We start from the raw sequence: 13,340 nt of genomic DNA on the forward strand, positions 1-13,340 counted from the left end.
GGGTACAAATGTCCTTGAAAAACTCATCTCCTTACAGTATGATTTAATAAGTAGACAAGGCTAGGATTTACTTATGAGCTAATGAACAGACAGTTTAAATGAGTGTTTCTCAACCATTTTTTGCCTGGGGACCTCTTTGATTCCTATTTCACTCTGCTGGATCCTTATACCCATTCAATGTCTAAAAAAATCCCATTATATTTTTTATAATTAAATATTATTAGGAATTGTATTAAAAGAATTGTGAAAATATTTTGTGGATTGTAGAAGTTTAACCAATTTATTGCACATAAATTTTAACACCAAAATTTCATATGGACCTCCAAGTGTCATATGGATCCCCAAAAGCTCATATGGACTCCTAAGGGCCATATGGACCCTGGTTGAGAAACACTGATTTAGATTACTAAACAACTGGAATTCTCTTTGTTAAAATTCATGGAGGATCATTCCAATATGGCAAATAGAGAAATTGTCCAATGTTACAAAGTACTGAAGAAATGCATAGGCACAGGTGTAGCTTGTGGCTTCCCAACTATGTGGTCTTGGGTTCAGTCCTATTACATGGCACTTTTGGCAAGAATCTTCTTTCATGGCCTTGGGCCATCCAAAGTCTTGTGAATAGATTTGGTAGATGGAGGTGAAAGATGCTGGTTGTGTATATATGTGCATATGTATGTGTGTACGTGTGTGTATATATCAATATTATATATATATATATATATATATATATATATATATATATATATATATATATATATATATATATATATATATATATATATATATATATATATATATATATATATATGTATTAGATAAAACTTACTTGGAAAAGGATGCATGGCGTTCGAGCATCATCATCATCATCGTTTAACGTCCGCTTTCCATGCTAGCATGGGTTGAACGATTTGATTGAGGACTGGTGGACCAGGTGGCTACACCAGGCTCCAATCTGATTTGGCAGAGTTTCTACAGCTGGATGCCCTTCCTAACGCCAACCACTTGAGAGTGTAGTGGGTGCTTTTACGTGCCACCGGCACAAAGGCCAGTCAGGCGGTACTGGCAACGGCCATGCTCGAAATGGTGTATTCTACGTGCCACCTGCACACGAGCCGGCCCAGCAGCACTGGCAACAATCTCGCTCGAATGTCTTTTCACGTGCCAATGGCACAAGTGCCAGGAAGGCGACGTTGGTAACGATCACGCTCAAATGGTGTTATTTACGTGCCACTGTTATTTACGTGCTCTGGCAACGATCACGTTTAGAGACGGTGCTCTTAGTGCTCCTCTGGTACAGGTGTCATCACGATTTTGCTTTCGCTTGCCCCAACAGGTCTTCACTAGCCGAGTTTAGTGTTCAATGAAAGAGACTTTGGCATGGGTGCCAGTCTACAAACTTAGTTTGATTTCGATTTCACTTGCCTCAACAGGTCTTCGGAAGCGGAGTTTAGTGTCCAATGAAGGAATGTTACGCATAAGTGGGCTGGCTACATCCCTGGCAGAGGCCTTGGATTTTGGTCTCACTTGGATTGCCGGGTCTTCTCATGCACAGCATATTTCCAAAGGTCTCGGTCACAAGTCATTGCTTTGGTGAGGCCTAATGTTCGGAGGTCGTGCTTCTCCACCTCATCCCAGGTCTTCCTGGGCCTGCCTCTTCCACGGGCTCCCTCAACCACTAGGGTGTGGCACTTTTTCACACAGCTATCCTCATTCATTCTCGCCAAATGTCCATACCAGCGCAATCGTCTCTCTAGCACACCACAACTAATGCTTCTTAGATTCAACTTTTCTCTCAAGATACTTACACTCTGCCGGGTATGCACACTGACATTACTCATCCATCGAAGCATACTGGCTTCATTCCTTGCGAGCTTACGCATGTCTTCAGCAGTCACGGCCCATGTTTCACTGCCATGTAGCATGGCTGTTCGTACACATGCGTCATACAGTCTACCTTTTACTCTGAGTAAGAGGCCCTTTGTCGCCAGCAGAGGTAAGAGCTCTCTAAACTTTGCTCAGGCTATTCTTATTCTAGCAGCTACACTTTCAGTGCACCCTCCCCCTCTACTAACTTGGTCACCCAGATAGCGGAAGCTATCAACTACGTCTAGTTTTTCTCCCTGGAATGTGACAGAAGTTGTTTTCTGCACATTTTCAGTGTTTATTGCACCTGAACATCTGCCACATACAAAAACTAAATTCCTAATTAACCTGCCTTATAAATAATATATGAATATATGCATATATCCATACATATTTGTACATACCTACATATATATGTATATATACATGCATATGTGGGTACAGGACATCAAAAAAACGTTGAACACAATGAGAAACGAAAACATAAAAACAAAATCATAGAAAACAAACTTTTTTTTTAACAATGAAATAGACAAATAGAGAAACGAGACATGTGACAATTGTATTGTCCTTGCCTTCGAAACGTGGAGTAGATGAAACAGTGACAACTGATGAAGGGGTATACTCTTTATGTTGCATATCTCGTTTTTCTGTTTGTTTGACTTTGTATGTATCACTTTCTCTCTCTCTCTCTCTCTCTCTCTCTCTCTCTCTCTCTCTCTCTTTCTCTCTCTCTCTCTCTCTCTCTCTCTTTCTCTCTCTCCCTCTTTTACTTACTCTCTATATTATATGTTGAGCATGTGATCAATGTGTAAGAACGCCGGTACAGATAGAATGGAAGAAATATAAAAGTTGCTAGAAACAAAAGCCAAATCTCCTTTAAATCACACAAAGTAAACGGAATTTAAAAAATCTAATTACTGCACTGGAAAGTTCACATTGAGAAAATTCCATTGATGTAAAAATTTTCATGAAAAAGTGGAAAATGTGGATTTCTATAAACTTTTAAAAAGGCTACACACAAACACACAACCTCAGCTTTATATATTAAGATATGTGTGTCTATATATATATATGTATAAGTTCAGTGCTCAAAATAAGGAGTAGAAGGACAGCCGACAACAGCTGAAGAGTCGTTTTTTTATGTTACTTGTCCCGTTTTCCATTTATTTCTCTCGTTCTTTGCATGCCCAACTTTATGTTCGTATTTCATGTTGTTTACGTTTTGTGACATTCTGTACCCATATATGCATACCTATAAGGGTAGAGGAACATCACAAAGTTGTGCATATGTACTCATGGTTATGTACAAAGGGTGAGAGTATGCGTGTAGACAGGCATGTAAAAGTGTTGAGCGTTGGTGATTTGCAGTGCTTTTCATGGGGGCTTGTTTGTGACAGTGACCTTGGTGCAGGCTGTGCTGGGGGTGGCTGGTACTAAAGAGGTATATTCAGGTTGTCGGCAGCCAGTGGCTTGAAATTTACCAGAAGGTTGTACCCCTAGTGACAGCATTACAACACCTCATATTTCTTGTTGATGGATACTGCAGGCTGGTAGATAATATGCAGTTTTTCATGGAAGCACAACTAGCAATTAGGGGTGCTGAGCAAATATGGTGGCACCCTGTCAACAATAGTCCACTTGATGCTGAGTGTTTTGTCTTGGAGATCACACAGTTTCCAGAGAAAGCGTCACGGGAAAGTGGAGTTCTCTCTGTCCTTGGATCTAAATAAATGCAAGTGCTGGGAGTATCTTCCCTTGAAGTCATTGGCTGTCATTCCCATATAGTGCTTAGTAACATCATAAGATGGCATAAGGGTGGCTCTGTATACTACAACCCTTGAGAGGCAAGATCCTGCTAGAAGGCAGGTGGTAGGGCTTCAACAGTTGCAGGTTGGGGTTGGGGATTGTGTGAGTGCATTTTTACGTTTATTGATGTGTGCGATATTGTCTAAGCAGGTATAGCTTACCTTGACATTATTGGGTTTGAAGACTTTGAGTTATGTGGTACTCTGTCCTGTTTTGCAAGAAGTTCTTATTGTTAATTCCAAACCTGTATTCAACTGATGAAAGCATATTTTTTTTTTCATGATGTAACACTTTTGTTCATCAATAAAGAACACATCTGAAACAGCTGTAATGAACCACAACCTGTCTGTGTTATTATTTATTCTTCACGTAACTTGGAACCTTCCATATGTTTGGATCTGGAATCTGTAGTCAAAGTGCAATATGTGCAGTGAGTGTACCTCAGTATGACTTTAATGGCATGTTGTGTATTCAGTCAGTTACTTGTGAATGTATACATAAATGGAAGGGCAAATCCATATTTACTTTAGTAAGTACATAGATGTCAGTATACATTATCAGTACACAAGTGCACTCTCCCCAACTCTACCTTGGTGTTTTTACTATTTAAATACCTGATTCTTTTGAATTTTGTAAAGTTTTATATATAAATGTATATATGCATTTGTATGCATGTATATGTTTTTATGTATACATACATATATGTATGTATATAAATGTATGTGTATTTTCTATGTGTACAAATAACATAGAAAAAAAAAATAAATAGTTACCAGGGTAGCAAAAATTCACATAAGTGCCAAGAATATTACAGCCTCATCTCCCTTCTGTATTGAGACTCCATCAAACCTGCTGCAGCATGCGTTTGCTGATCTTAAGAAAGTCATATCTCACTTCTGTCTTGAGAGTTCATTTGATGTTCTGCAGCATGCGTTTGCTGATCTTTGGAAAGTCTCATCTCCCTTCTGTTTTGAGACTCCATTTGATGTACCTTCTGTACTGAGACTCCATCTAACATGCTGCAGCATGCCTTTGCTGATCTTGAGAAAGTCTCATCTTGCTTCTCTCTTGAGACTCCTTTTGATGTACTGCAGCATGTGTTTGCTGATCTTGAGAAAGTTTCATCTCTTTTCTCTCTTGAGACTCTTACCTTCGGTTTTCTACAATTCTCCTTGGTTTATACTTGTTTCTGGAGAGATTACATCTTTTCTTTGGTGGCATATTTTTTCAATATTGTAAACCAAAAATTATGAACCTAGAAGAAATTATACAGTAATCTCTATTATTGTAACTAGTTGTACATATGAAGTATGTCTTTATTTTTGTATGCAGTATCAATTAACCAAATATAAGCAAATTAACCAAATATAAGCAAATTAACCAAATAGAAGCACATGTATGAACTGCTAATTTAACGGTAAATTTGCAACTGCTGGGATAATTATTAACTGGTAATTGAATGGTAAATGTGCATTTTTATATAACTTGGACCTGCCACCTCATTGTTTTTTGTCAAGAGTTTTGCCTCAAGCCGTTCATTATGCCAGTCAACAAACATATACTGAAACACCATTCTGCTGTCATGGCCATAAACACGGAAAGCTGCCAATGTGTAACGTTCTTCACATTAGGATATAATCAAAATTAAAAGTGGAAGAATAAAAGAGAAACAATATTATATCACATTACAATATAGATGTTATTTTATATTTGAAGAATATACGTTATACAAAAAGTGTTGTGAATATGGTTTCCTCTTATAGATTTCATGTGGGTCATTGTGCTAGTCAGTCATCATACCTTAATTTTCACATCCCTTGTATCATGTTTCTGTTGCAAGAATCATTTTCCTTGCTCATCTCTTACTGCACTGAGATTTTTCTGGAAAGAAATCTAGTTAAGCATGTAGGAAATGTATTTTGAACAATATCTAACAACCTATTTCTTTAAAGGCATCAGGAAGCTCCTCAACTCCATGTGTATATGCAGAGAATTTATTTCCCTGCATATACACACATATCTTTTACTTGTTTCAGACTTTAGATTTTGGCCATGCTGAGGTACTGCCTTGAAGAATTTTCAATTGAATGAATCAGCCCCAGTACTTACTTTTTAAGCCTGGTACTTATTCTATTAGTCTCTTTTGCCAAACTGTGAAGTTGCAGGAACACAAACACACTAGTTGTTAAGCAGTACTGGGGGACAGACACACCCACTCACACACAAATATATTTCTCTCAGCTTCCATCTACCAAATCTACTCACAAGGCTTTGGTCAGCCTGAGGTTATAGTAGAAGATACTTGACCAAGGTGCCACACAGTGGGACTGAACCTGGAACCAGTGATTGGGAAGTAAGCTTCTTACCATGCAGCTATGCCTGCACCTGTATTGAAAGTTTGTTAGAATTAAATATCTGACCTGTGGCCCAACATAAATCCTACCCACTATATTATTTTTTTGTTTTCTTTTCAAAATCTACTAAAATCTTCCTGTGGTGACATTATCCAATGCGTTAACAGAATTTTTCATTAAACCAAGCTTAATGTGTAGAAAATGTAGAAATATCTTCTTGGGATTAGCCAGGGAAAGATTGGATGTTGCTAATTCGAGAGACTAATGTTGACTTAAGTGGTCAGACAAGAGTAATAAAGTGATCCAACTGTCCTCATCGACTTAAGAACAGCATTTTGTAAATCCTTCTTATTCCTTTCGAAGAACTCCATAGAGATTATATTGATGGAAACAGTGTTGAGTTCTAGCAAGCAATGCAGCTGTGTTAGCTTAAGCCACACTTGGTGATACATGACTTTTCATTATGCAGTAGACCTACTTTCTTTCTTATAAATCAATGAAGAGGTGCTATTGAGAAGCAAATGAAAGACTAAGACAAGTTTGTGAAGATTTCATTAATGTTATTGCAATAGTAAAGGAGGCCATCTTCTGTTGAAGCCTTGTCAAAATAAAATCCCATTTTTATAGGGATTATCATATTTTGGTAAAGAAGATAAAGTAAATTCCAACGGAATTAAGGTGTATAATGGGTGATACCTAAATCTGTAGCGTCCCAAAAGATTTTTTCATAGGAAGGGAGAGAACTCTTCCTGGACACACTAGAAATTTTAATTTTTTTTTTTCTGTGTTTAAGGAAATAAGGAATATTTATATTTATCTTGGAAGCCAGATTCTTTTTTCAGCCTTGTAGATGTGGACTTTTTCCATTTTACTTTCCTATAGCACAATGAGTTCAATCAGAATGACTCGTTTTGATACAAGTGAGGTCAGTACAATATTTGGATACATACCACACTTATTGACGATTTTTAAAAATTCTAAAATGTCTTCTAGGTACTCCCAGTCACCCACTCCATCCAGTAGATTATACTTCCATGATCCAACTGGTACAGCTGTTCCAGGTCACAGTTTTTTTACTCCCTGCAGTATAGAACACTGGTAGAGCTTCGAGGCACAAGTCACACGCAATATCTATTTAAGTACCTATTTCGAACGAGCACTATTCTCATGAGATCAAGACGTGTTACACCGTTTGCTTACCTTGGTAGAGTGGGAATGTTGGATTATCTCATTCCTCCCACCTTACCAAGTTTGTATTTGAGGACAGGAGGTCATAAACGGTCCTGAGGATAATGCTGACACTGAGAGAAGCCATGTGCCATATGTTATTTCAGCTGATATTTCTCTGGAGTTTTCTGGAATAACTTTACATTAAGGAGTAGAACATAAAATTTCCTGTCATTCAGATCGCTTCATGGTCTTAGTAGACAAAATGGGAAAGGAGTTGCCCCGGAAGATGCCGAAGGAGATGCACTGGAACAGTCACACTGATCACGGGGCTCACATTTGCAGATAGACATCTCCACCCTGATAGCGGTGAGCAGAAATATGGTTCGTGCGCCAAGAACGCCAGAGGTCTCCACTACTAGACTCGCTTCCACGTTGTTCACTGTCCCTGCTGGCCTTCCTGGACTGCCTTGTGGATTCTCTTGGTATCCTCTTCTCTCACTTCCAGGTCCCTCTTTGATTTCTCTTTTGACTTTGAATCCCGCCTCCATCAAGCCTAGTCCCTGGCTATTGATCTGAGTGCGTCCCATTATTTTCCTGAGCTCGAAGCTCTTTTTCGCTGCATTCATTACTTTCTGAACCTTCTATTTCCTACCATTTCTCAGCTTGCATTGGATTGATTTTACGACCTAATCTCTATTACTTTCAGGCATACAGGGTCTTGCTTTTCTAGCCTCCAACTCCTCTACAGTGAACTAGCTTCAGCTGTGCTTGGCGATAGTAAAGAATAACAACAGTGAGAGCAGGTGGAAAGCTAATCACTTCGTTGTGTATTTATTTAACTTGGCTTCGACTACTGCCGTTTAAATGTAGCCAACTCTCGCTATTTTCATAAACAACATCAACAAGTGTAAGGGAGATAATTCTCTCAAAAATTTCTTTTTACAGACGAAATACATGGTACATTTCATGTTCTACATGATTTTTGATACTTAAATTATAAACACTATTAAAAAAAGTCCAAAGTGCTCTGCTATAAAAATAACGTTTACGCAAATAAACTAAACTAAACATTTGTGCTTGTGAGTGTGTAATTCAGTTTTATTTCAAGATTTCTTGCCAATAGAGAAAGAGCCGGTTTCTGACCTAGATCCAAGGCTCCTTCATTGGAATATCAGCATCAACAGCAGGGTATTTTTGTTTGTTCGCATGTATGTATGTATGTATGTATCATCGTTTTAAAGTCCACTTTTTCATGTTTGCATGGGTCGGACGGAGTTTGCTGAAGTATATTTTCTACGGCCCGCTGCCCTTCCTATCGCCAACACATATTTGCTTTCAAGCATGGTAATATTTCATCGTGAGCAAAGGCGGCGAGATGGCAGAACTGTTAGCATGCTGGGCAAAATGCTTAGCAGCATTTCGTTTGTCTTTGCGTTCTGAGTTCAAATTCCGCCGAGGTCGACTTTGCCTTTCATCTTTCTGGTGGGGGTCGATAATATAAGTACCAGTCGATGTAATAGACCTACCCACTCCCTACAAAATTGCTGGCCTAATGCCATAATTTGAAATCAATATCTTTTCATAGGCTGACATGTCGCGAGATAATGAAAATGAATGACACTACTAATATGATAGTGGCAACCATTTACAACTATCGTGCAGTTATTTATTACTAGCGTAGTCACATCACTGAAAATTGGATGCTTTCGATTTGCTCATCCTACCTTCCTAGGAAAAACACTATCAGTTCGCATCGTTTTGCTACATTTGGGCCTGGTAAGGTAAGTACCAGGAAATTACTTCCTTTTTTTCTCCCCAACACTTTTTTTTTTCTTAAGGTGCAGATGTGTCTATGTGGTAAGAAGTTTGCTTCTCAAACAAATGGTTTTGGGTTCAGTTCAGCTGAGTGGCAACTTGGGCAAGTGTTTTCCACTATAACCGTGGGCCGAACAAAAGTTTATGAGTAGATTTGGTATACGGAAACTGAAAGAAGCCCGTCATGTATATATATATATATATATTATATAAAGGGTGTATACGCATTGTAAAGTAGGTGTTTATTAAAATACATTTCATTTTCAAAATTTAATAGAATCTACAGACATTATTTATTGTTTTGTCAACGCCTGTTTTCAAACTGATGTCCGTTTTGGTCCAGGCACTGCTGTCAACGCGAAGCAATGGAATCGCAAACATCACGAAACAATTTCGTTTGGTATTTGTGTGCATTCTCGTTCAATGGCTACTCTCAAATCAGCGACTGTTGCAAGTTTCATAGTGTAGACTTTGTCTTTTAGGTATCCCCATAAAAAAATGTCTAGTGGTGTGAGGTCTGGTGAACGCGGAAGGTATTCAACGAAACCCCTTCATCCAATCCACCTGTTTAGCAAGATCCCATCAAGGACGGGTCTAACATCGCGATGGTAGTGTTGCGGTGCCCCAACTTGCTGAAAATAAAACTCTTCTCCAATGCTTGGCATGACAGACTGTTGCAGTAATTTCAAGTAAACGGGACCAGTCACAGCACCGTCAAAAAAGAATAGTCCAATTAGTCCTCTTGATGATAGGCAACACTACACTGTAACTCCTGGTAAATTAACGTGGTGTTTCACCATAACATGCGGATCGTCAGGCCCTAGTAGGTGCAATTGTAGCGGTCAATTGAACCATTTAATTTGAATGTAGCCTCACCACTCCACACAATCTTTGTTGGAAAGTGTGCATCTTCTACACATCGTGCCAAGTATCTCGCAATACTACACTCTTCGGTCTGGATCATCGTCATTAATAGCATGGACTAATCTTGGAAAGTAACTTTTCCATTGACAACGCTTCAAAATACGTTGGACAGACGATTTTGAAATACCTCCCTCACGACTCGCTTACCTCACAGATATTCTTGGGCTTTAGTGATACGTTTCCAGCACTCCTTCTTGCTTCGTTCAGGTTGTCGATATTCATGGTCTTCCGGAACGCTTTTCGTGGACATTCTGAACAGTTCCACCGGCTTCAAACTTATCTCTAATTTGAATGATGTTAAGTCGCGTTGGTGGATCTATTTGAAACTCCATCTCAAACTGTCTTTGCACTTTGACTGCGTTTTCACACTTCCAGTAGCATTTTAGAATGAATTTCCTTTATTCAAAGCTTAGTCTGACTGCCATCATTAATTCGTGTTGGTTTAATCTGGAAAGAAAAAACAGCAATTGAGATTATATATATATATATATATATATATAGAGTGAGAGAGAGAAGGAGAGCGAGAGAGCACTATTTGACAACCGGTATTCGTTTGTTTACGTCCCTGTAACTTAACGGTTCGACAAAGACGTCGATAAAATAGGTATCAGGTTTTTAAAAGGTAAATACTGAAGTTGATTTGATCAATTAAATCTTTCAAAGTGGTGCTCCAGCATGGCCGCCGGTCAGTGACTGAAACAAGTAAAGTTAAAAGATCTACCGTCAGATGATGACATTGCTTTTGACAAGAAAACATCTGTCCGAAGCGGCAGAACTCACTTTGTCTCATGGCACAGAATTATCTGATCTTGTGAATTTCATTAACTCTTATTACACTTATTTTTTAACTTTGTACATTTGCCAACGTAGAGCGTCACTTATTTATTTTTTTACGTCCCTTTTTTTCATTTCATAAACATCAGTTCGGGTTTCAGTGCCACAACGTAGCACATTGGGGGAATTGTCTTCTACTATCGCCTCGAGTCGAGTGGATTTGGTAGACGGAAACTGAAACAAGCCCGTCCGGCGGAATTCTAGTTTAAACACCCTATATAACCCTTCATAATTTTTTCATTGTTTAGAAGTTTCAGAAAATTTTTGCGAATTTGTGTTCTACACATGGGAATTAATATGATTATGCAAAAACAAACAAAAAACTAACAAAACTCTGATTTAAGCGCTATTTTGCTGTAATTTTTAGCACATCTCACGACCACCTGATACCTTTCTTGTTTCTTTGTCACTCTGACGTAGAGATGTTTTTCAATATTCTTCTTCCCATAAACACATATAATGGTCAGTTGCTGGGATTTAAGCAAAAAATTCGGCCTTTCCGTATTTTAAAGAACTCTGATTTTAAAGAAAGAATTCGAAAAATTTTTTAAAAAAAGTTATTTTTCATAATCCTATGAATTCCCGTGTGTAGAACACAAATTCACAAAGACTTTCTAAAAATTCCAAAAAATAGAATGTTATGAGAGGTTACATGGCGTCCTTAAACCAAAATTCCGCCGTCTGTTGTATATACATGTGTGTGTTTGTGTGTTTATGTTTGTACTCCAACCACCGCTTGTCAATCGGTGCTGGTTTGTTTACGTCCCCGTAAATAAGCGGTTCGGCAAAAAGGAAAAGACAGAGTAAGTACAAGGCTTTTAAAAAAAGTACTGAGGTCAATTCATTCGACTAGAAATTCTTCCAGGTGGTACTCCAGCATGACTGCAGTCTAATGATTGAAACAAGTAAAAGATAAAAGATTAAAAAAAAGTAAAGGCGCAGGCTGGGCTGTATGGTAAGAAGGTTGATTCCCAACCACATGGTTCTGGGTTCAGTCCCATTGCATGGCACCTCGGGCAAATGTCTTCTACTATAGCCCCGGGACGACCAACGCCTTGTGGACGGAAATCTGTAGACGAAAACTGAAAGAATTCCTTCGTATTCGTTCATATATATATGAATATATCTGCGTTTTTTGTTTATCCACCCTACCACCACCACTGACATTGGCTTGTTATGTCTTTGTAAGCTAGTGGTTCAGCAAATGACATTGATAGAGTAAGTACCAGATTAAAAAAAAGAGAATATCCGAAAAAAAAAAATAACACGAGTACAGGAGTTGATTCGTTCGACTAAAAACAGTCTAGACAGTGCCCCAGCATTGCCTCAAGCCACTGACGCAAGAAAAGTCAAAGTAAAAAAATTAAGTTATCTCCCTTATATTTTTAGTTTCTAAGTGTTAAATCACGTGACTAATAATGTAGCCATTTTGTATTGGTTCAGTAAAGTTGTTTTGCACCTTCCATTTATTTATCTACTCTTCCTTCTCCACATCTCTCTCTCTGTGTCTCTCTCCCTCTTTCTCTCTCTATACATATACATACACACATACATAGAAAACCACCCACATATATCATTGCTCTCTCGCCTCCCACTCTTGCTCCCTTATCTCTGTTCGATTCATTCTCTCTCTTATCTCTTCTCTCTGATGTCATTTCTCACATTCAGTGCGAATTATTATTTTTTTTTCTTCGGTAATTGTCATAACGGCATTTCTTCCAGTTAATTAACACACTTCACAAGTAAAAACAACAAAAAAAGACGAGTAAAGGAAACAAAAAACAAAAAAAGGGATACGATACATACCTTACGGGTACTGCCAACGGTGCAGTACCTTAACTTTTTCTCATCCTAGAGGTAGGTAAACTAATAAATGACAATAACAAATAATTTAATGATTATTTCTATGATAATTATAATGACGATTTCTCTCATAATGGTAATAATGTGATGATGTGTTATTCTTTGTCAGCGAAGTCTGTGAGTCAACATGCAATGTAAACAGCACTGCATTCACGCACCTAACCTGTCACTTTAATATTATGTAGACAATGTTGTAGTCACATCGAGTGTTACCCTCTTCTCAATCAATTTTTAATTACAGTTTGTCTTTTATGTTAATCCTAGCACAACCACAAAACATATGCACAGCCCCATATATATATAGCTATAGATATAGATACATATATGCGATGCAAACTAACTACATATACTCATGTGCATTTGTAAACAAATACAATTCGAATTTTCATAAAAATCTCAGACATCACTATGATGTAGATACACACACGCATATATATATAAACATATATATATATATATATATATATATATATATATATATATATATATATATATATATATATATATGTGTGTGTGTGTGTGTGTATGTATGAATGTATTTAATTGTTTGTATTTCTATTTCGTAAAAAAAATAATAAATCCGTACAAATTGGTCTTCACCCGTACCATGTTTCAATTTCACTATTTCTAAACAATATGAGAAATGTTGCTAGCTGAGTATATTTATTATCTGTATATGAACGACTTGTTAAAACATAAGCTAGT

General features: G+C 37.8%; 1 protein-coding gene and 1 long non-coding RNA gene across 10 annotated transcripts in view; one reads left to right on the forward strand and one right to left on the reverse strand.

Annotated features, from left to right (window-relative positions):
• LOC106878020 (coiled-coil domain-containing protein 186) overlaps positions 1-13,340 on the forward strand; it is a 173,635-nt gene that overhangs the window by 33,146 nt on the left and 127,149 nt on the right. For 4 of the 9 annotated variants that reach the window (XM_089362453.1, XM_089362457.1, XM_089362446.1 and 1 more), the window contains exon 1: positions 12,279-12,629. The exons of 4 other annotated variants lie outside the window; for them this stretch is intronic. The gene's annotated coding sequence lies outside the window, so the exon portion shown is untranslated. Of the gene's footprint in view, positions 1-8,845; positions 8,981-12,278; positions 12,630-13,340 lie in introns of those variants that run through there. One more of the 9 variants, XM_089362460.1, reaches the window with a different exon arrangement.
• On the reverse strand, positions 9,248-12,132 carry LOC128249368 (uncharacterized). Its single transcript, XR_008265471.2, has 2 exons — positions 11,999-12,132; positions 9,248-10,385 (listed from the first exon to the last, which is right to left on the reverse strand). It is a non-coding gene; the product is annotated as an uncharacterized LOC128249368 (long non-coding RNA).

This window comes from Octopus bimaculoides, chromosome 14, assembly GCF_046866305.1.
Source record: "Octopus bimaculoides isolate indiv1 chromosome 14, ASM4686630v1, whole genome shotgun sequence".
NCBI lineage: Eukaryota > Metazoa > Mollusca > Cephalopoda > Octopoda > Octopodidae > Octopus > Octopus bimaculoides.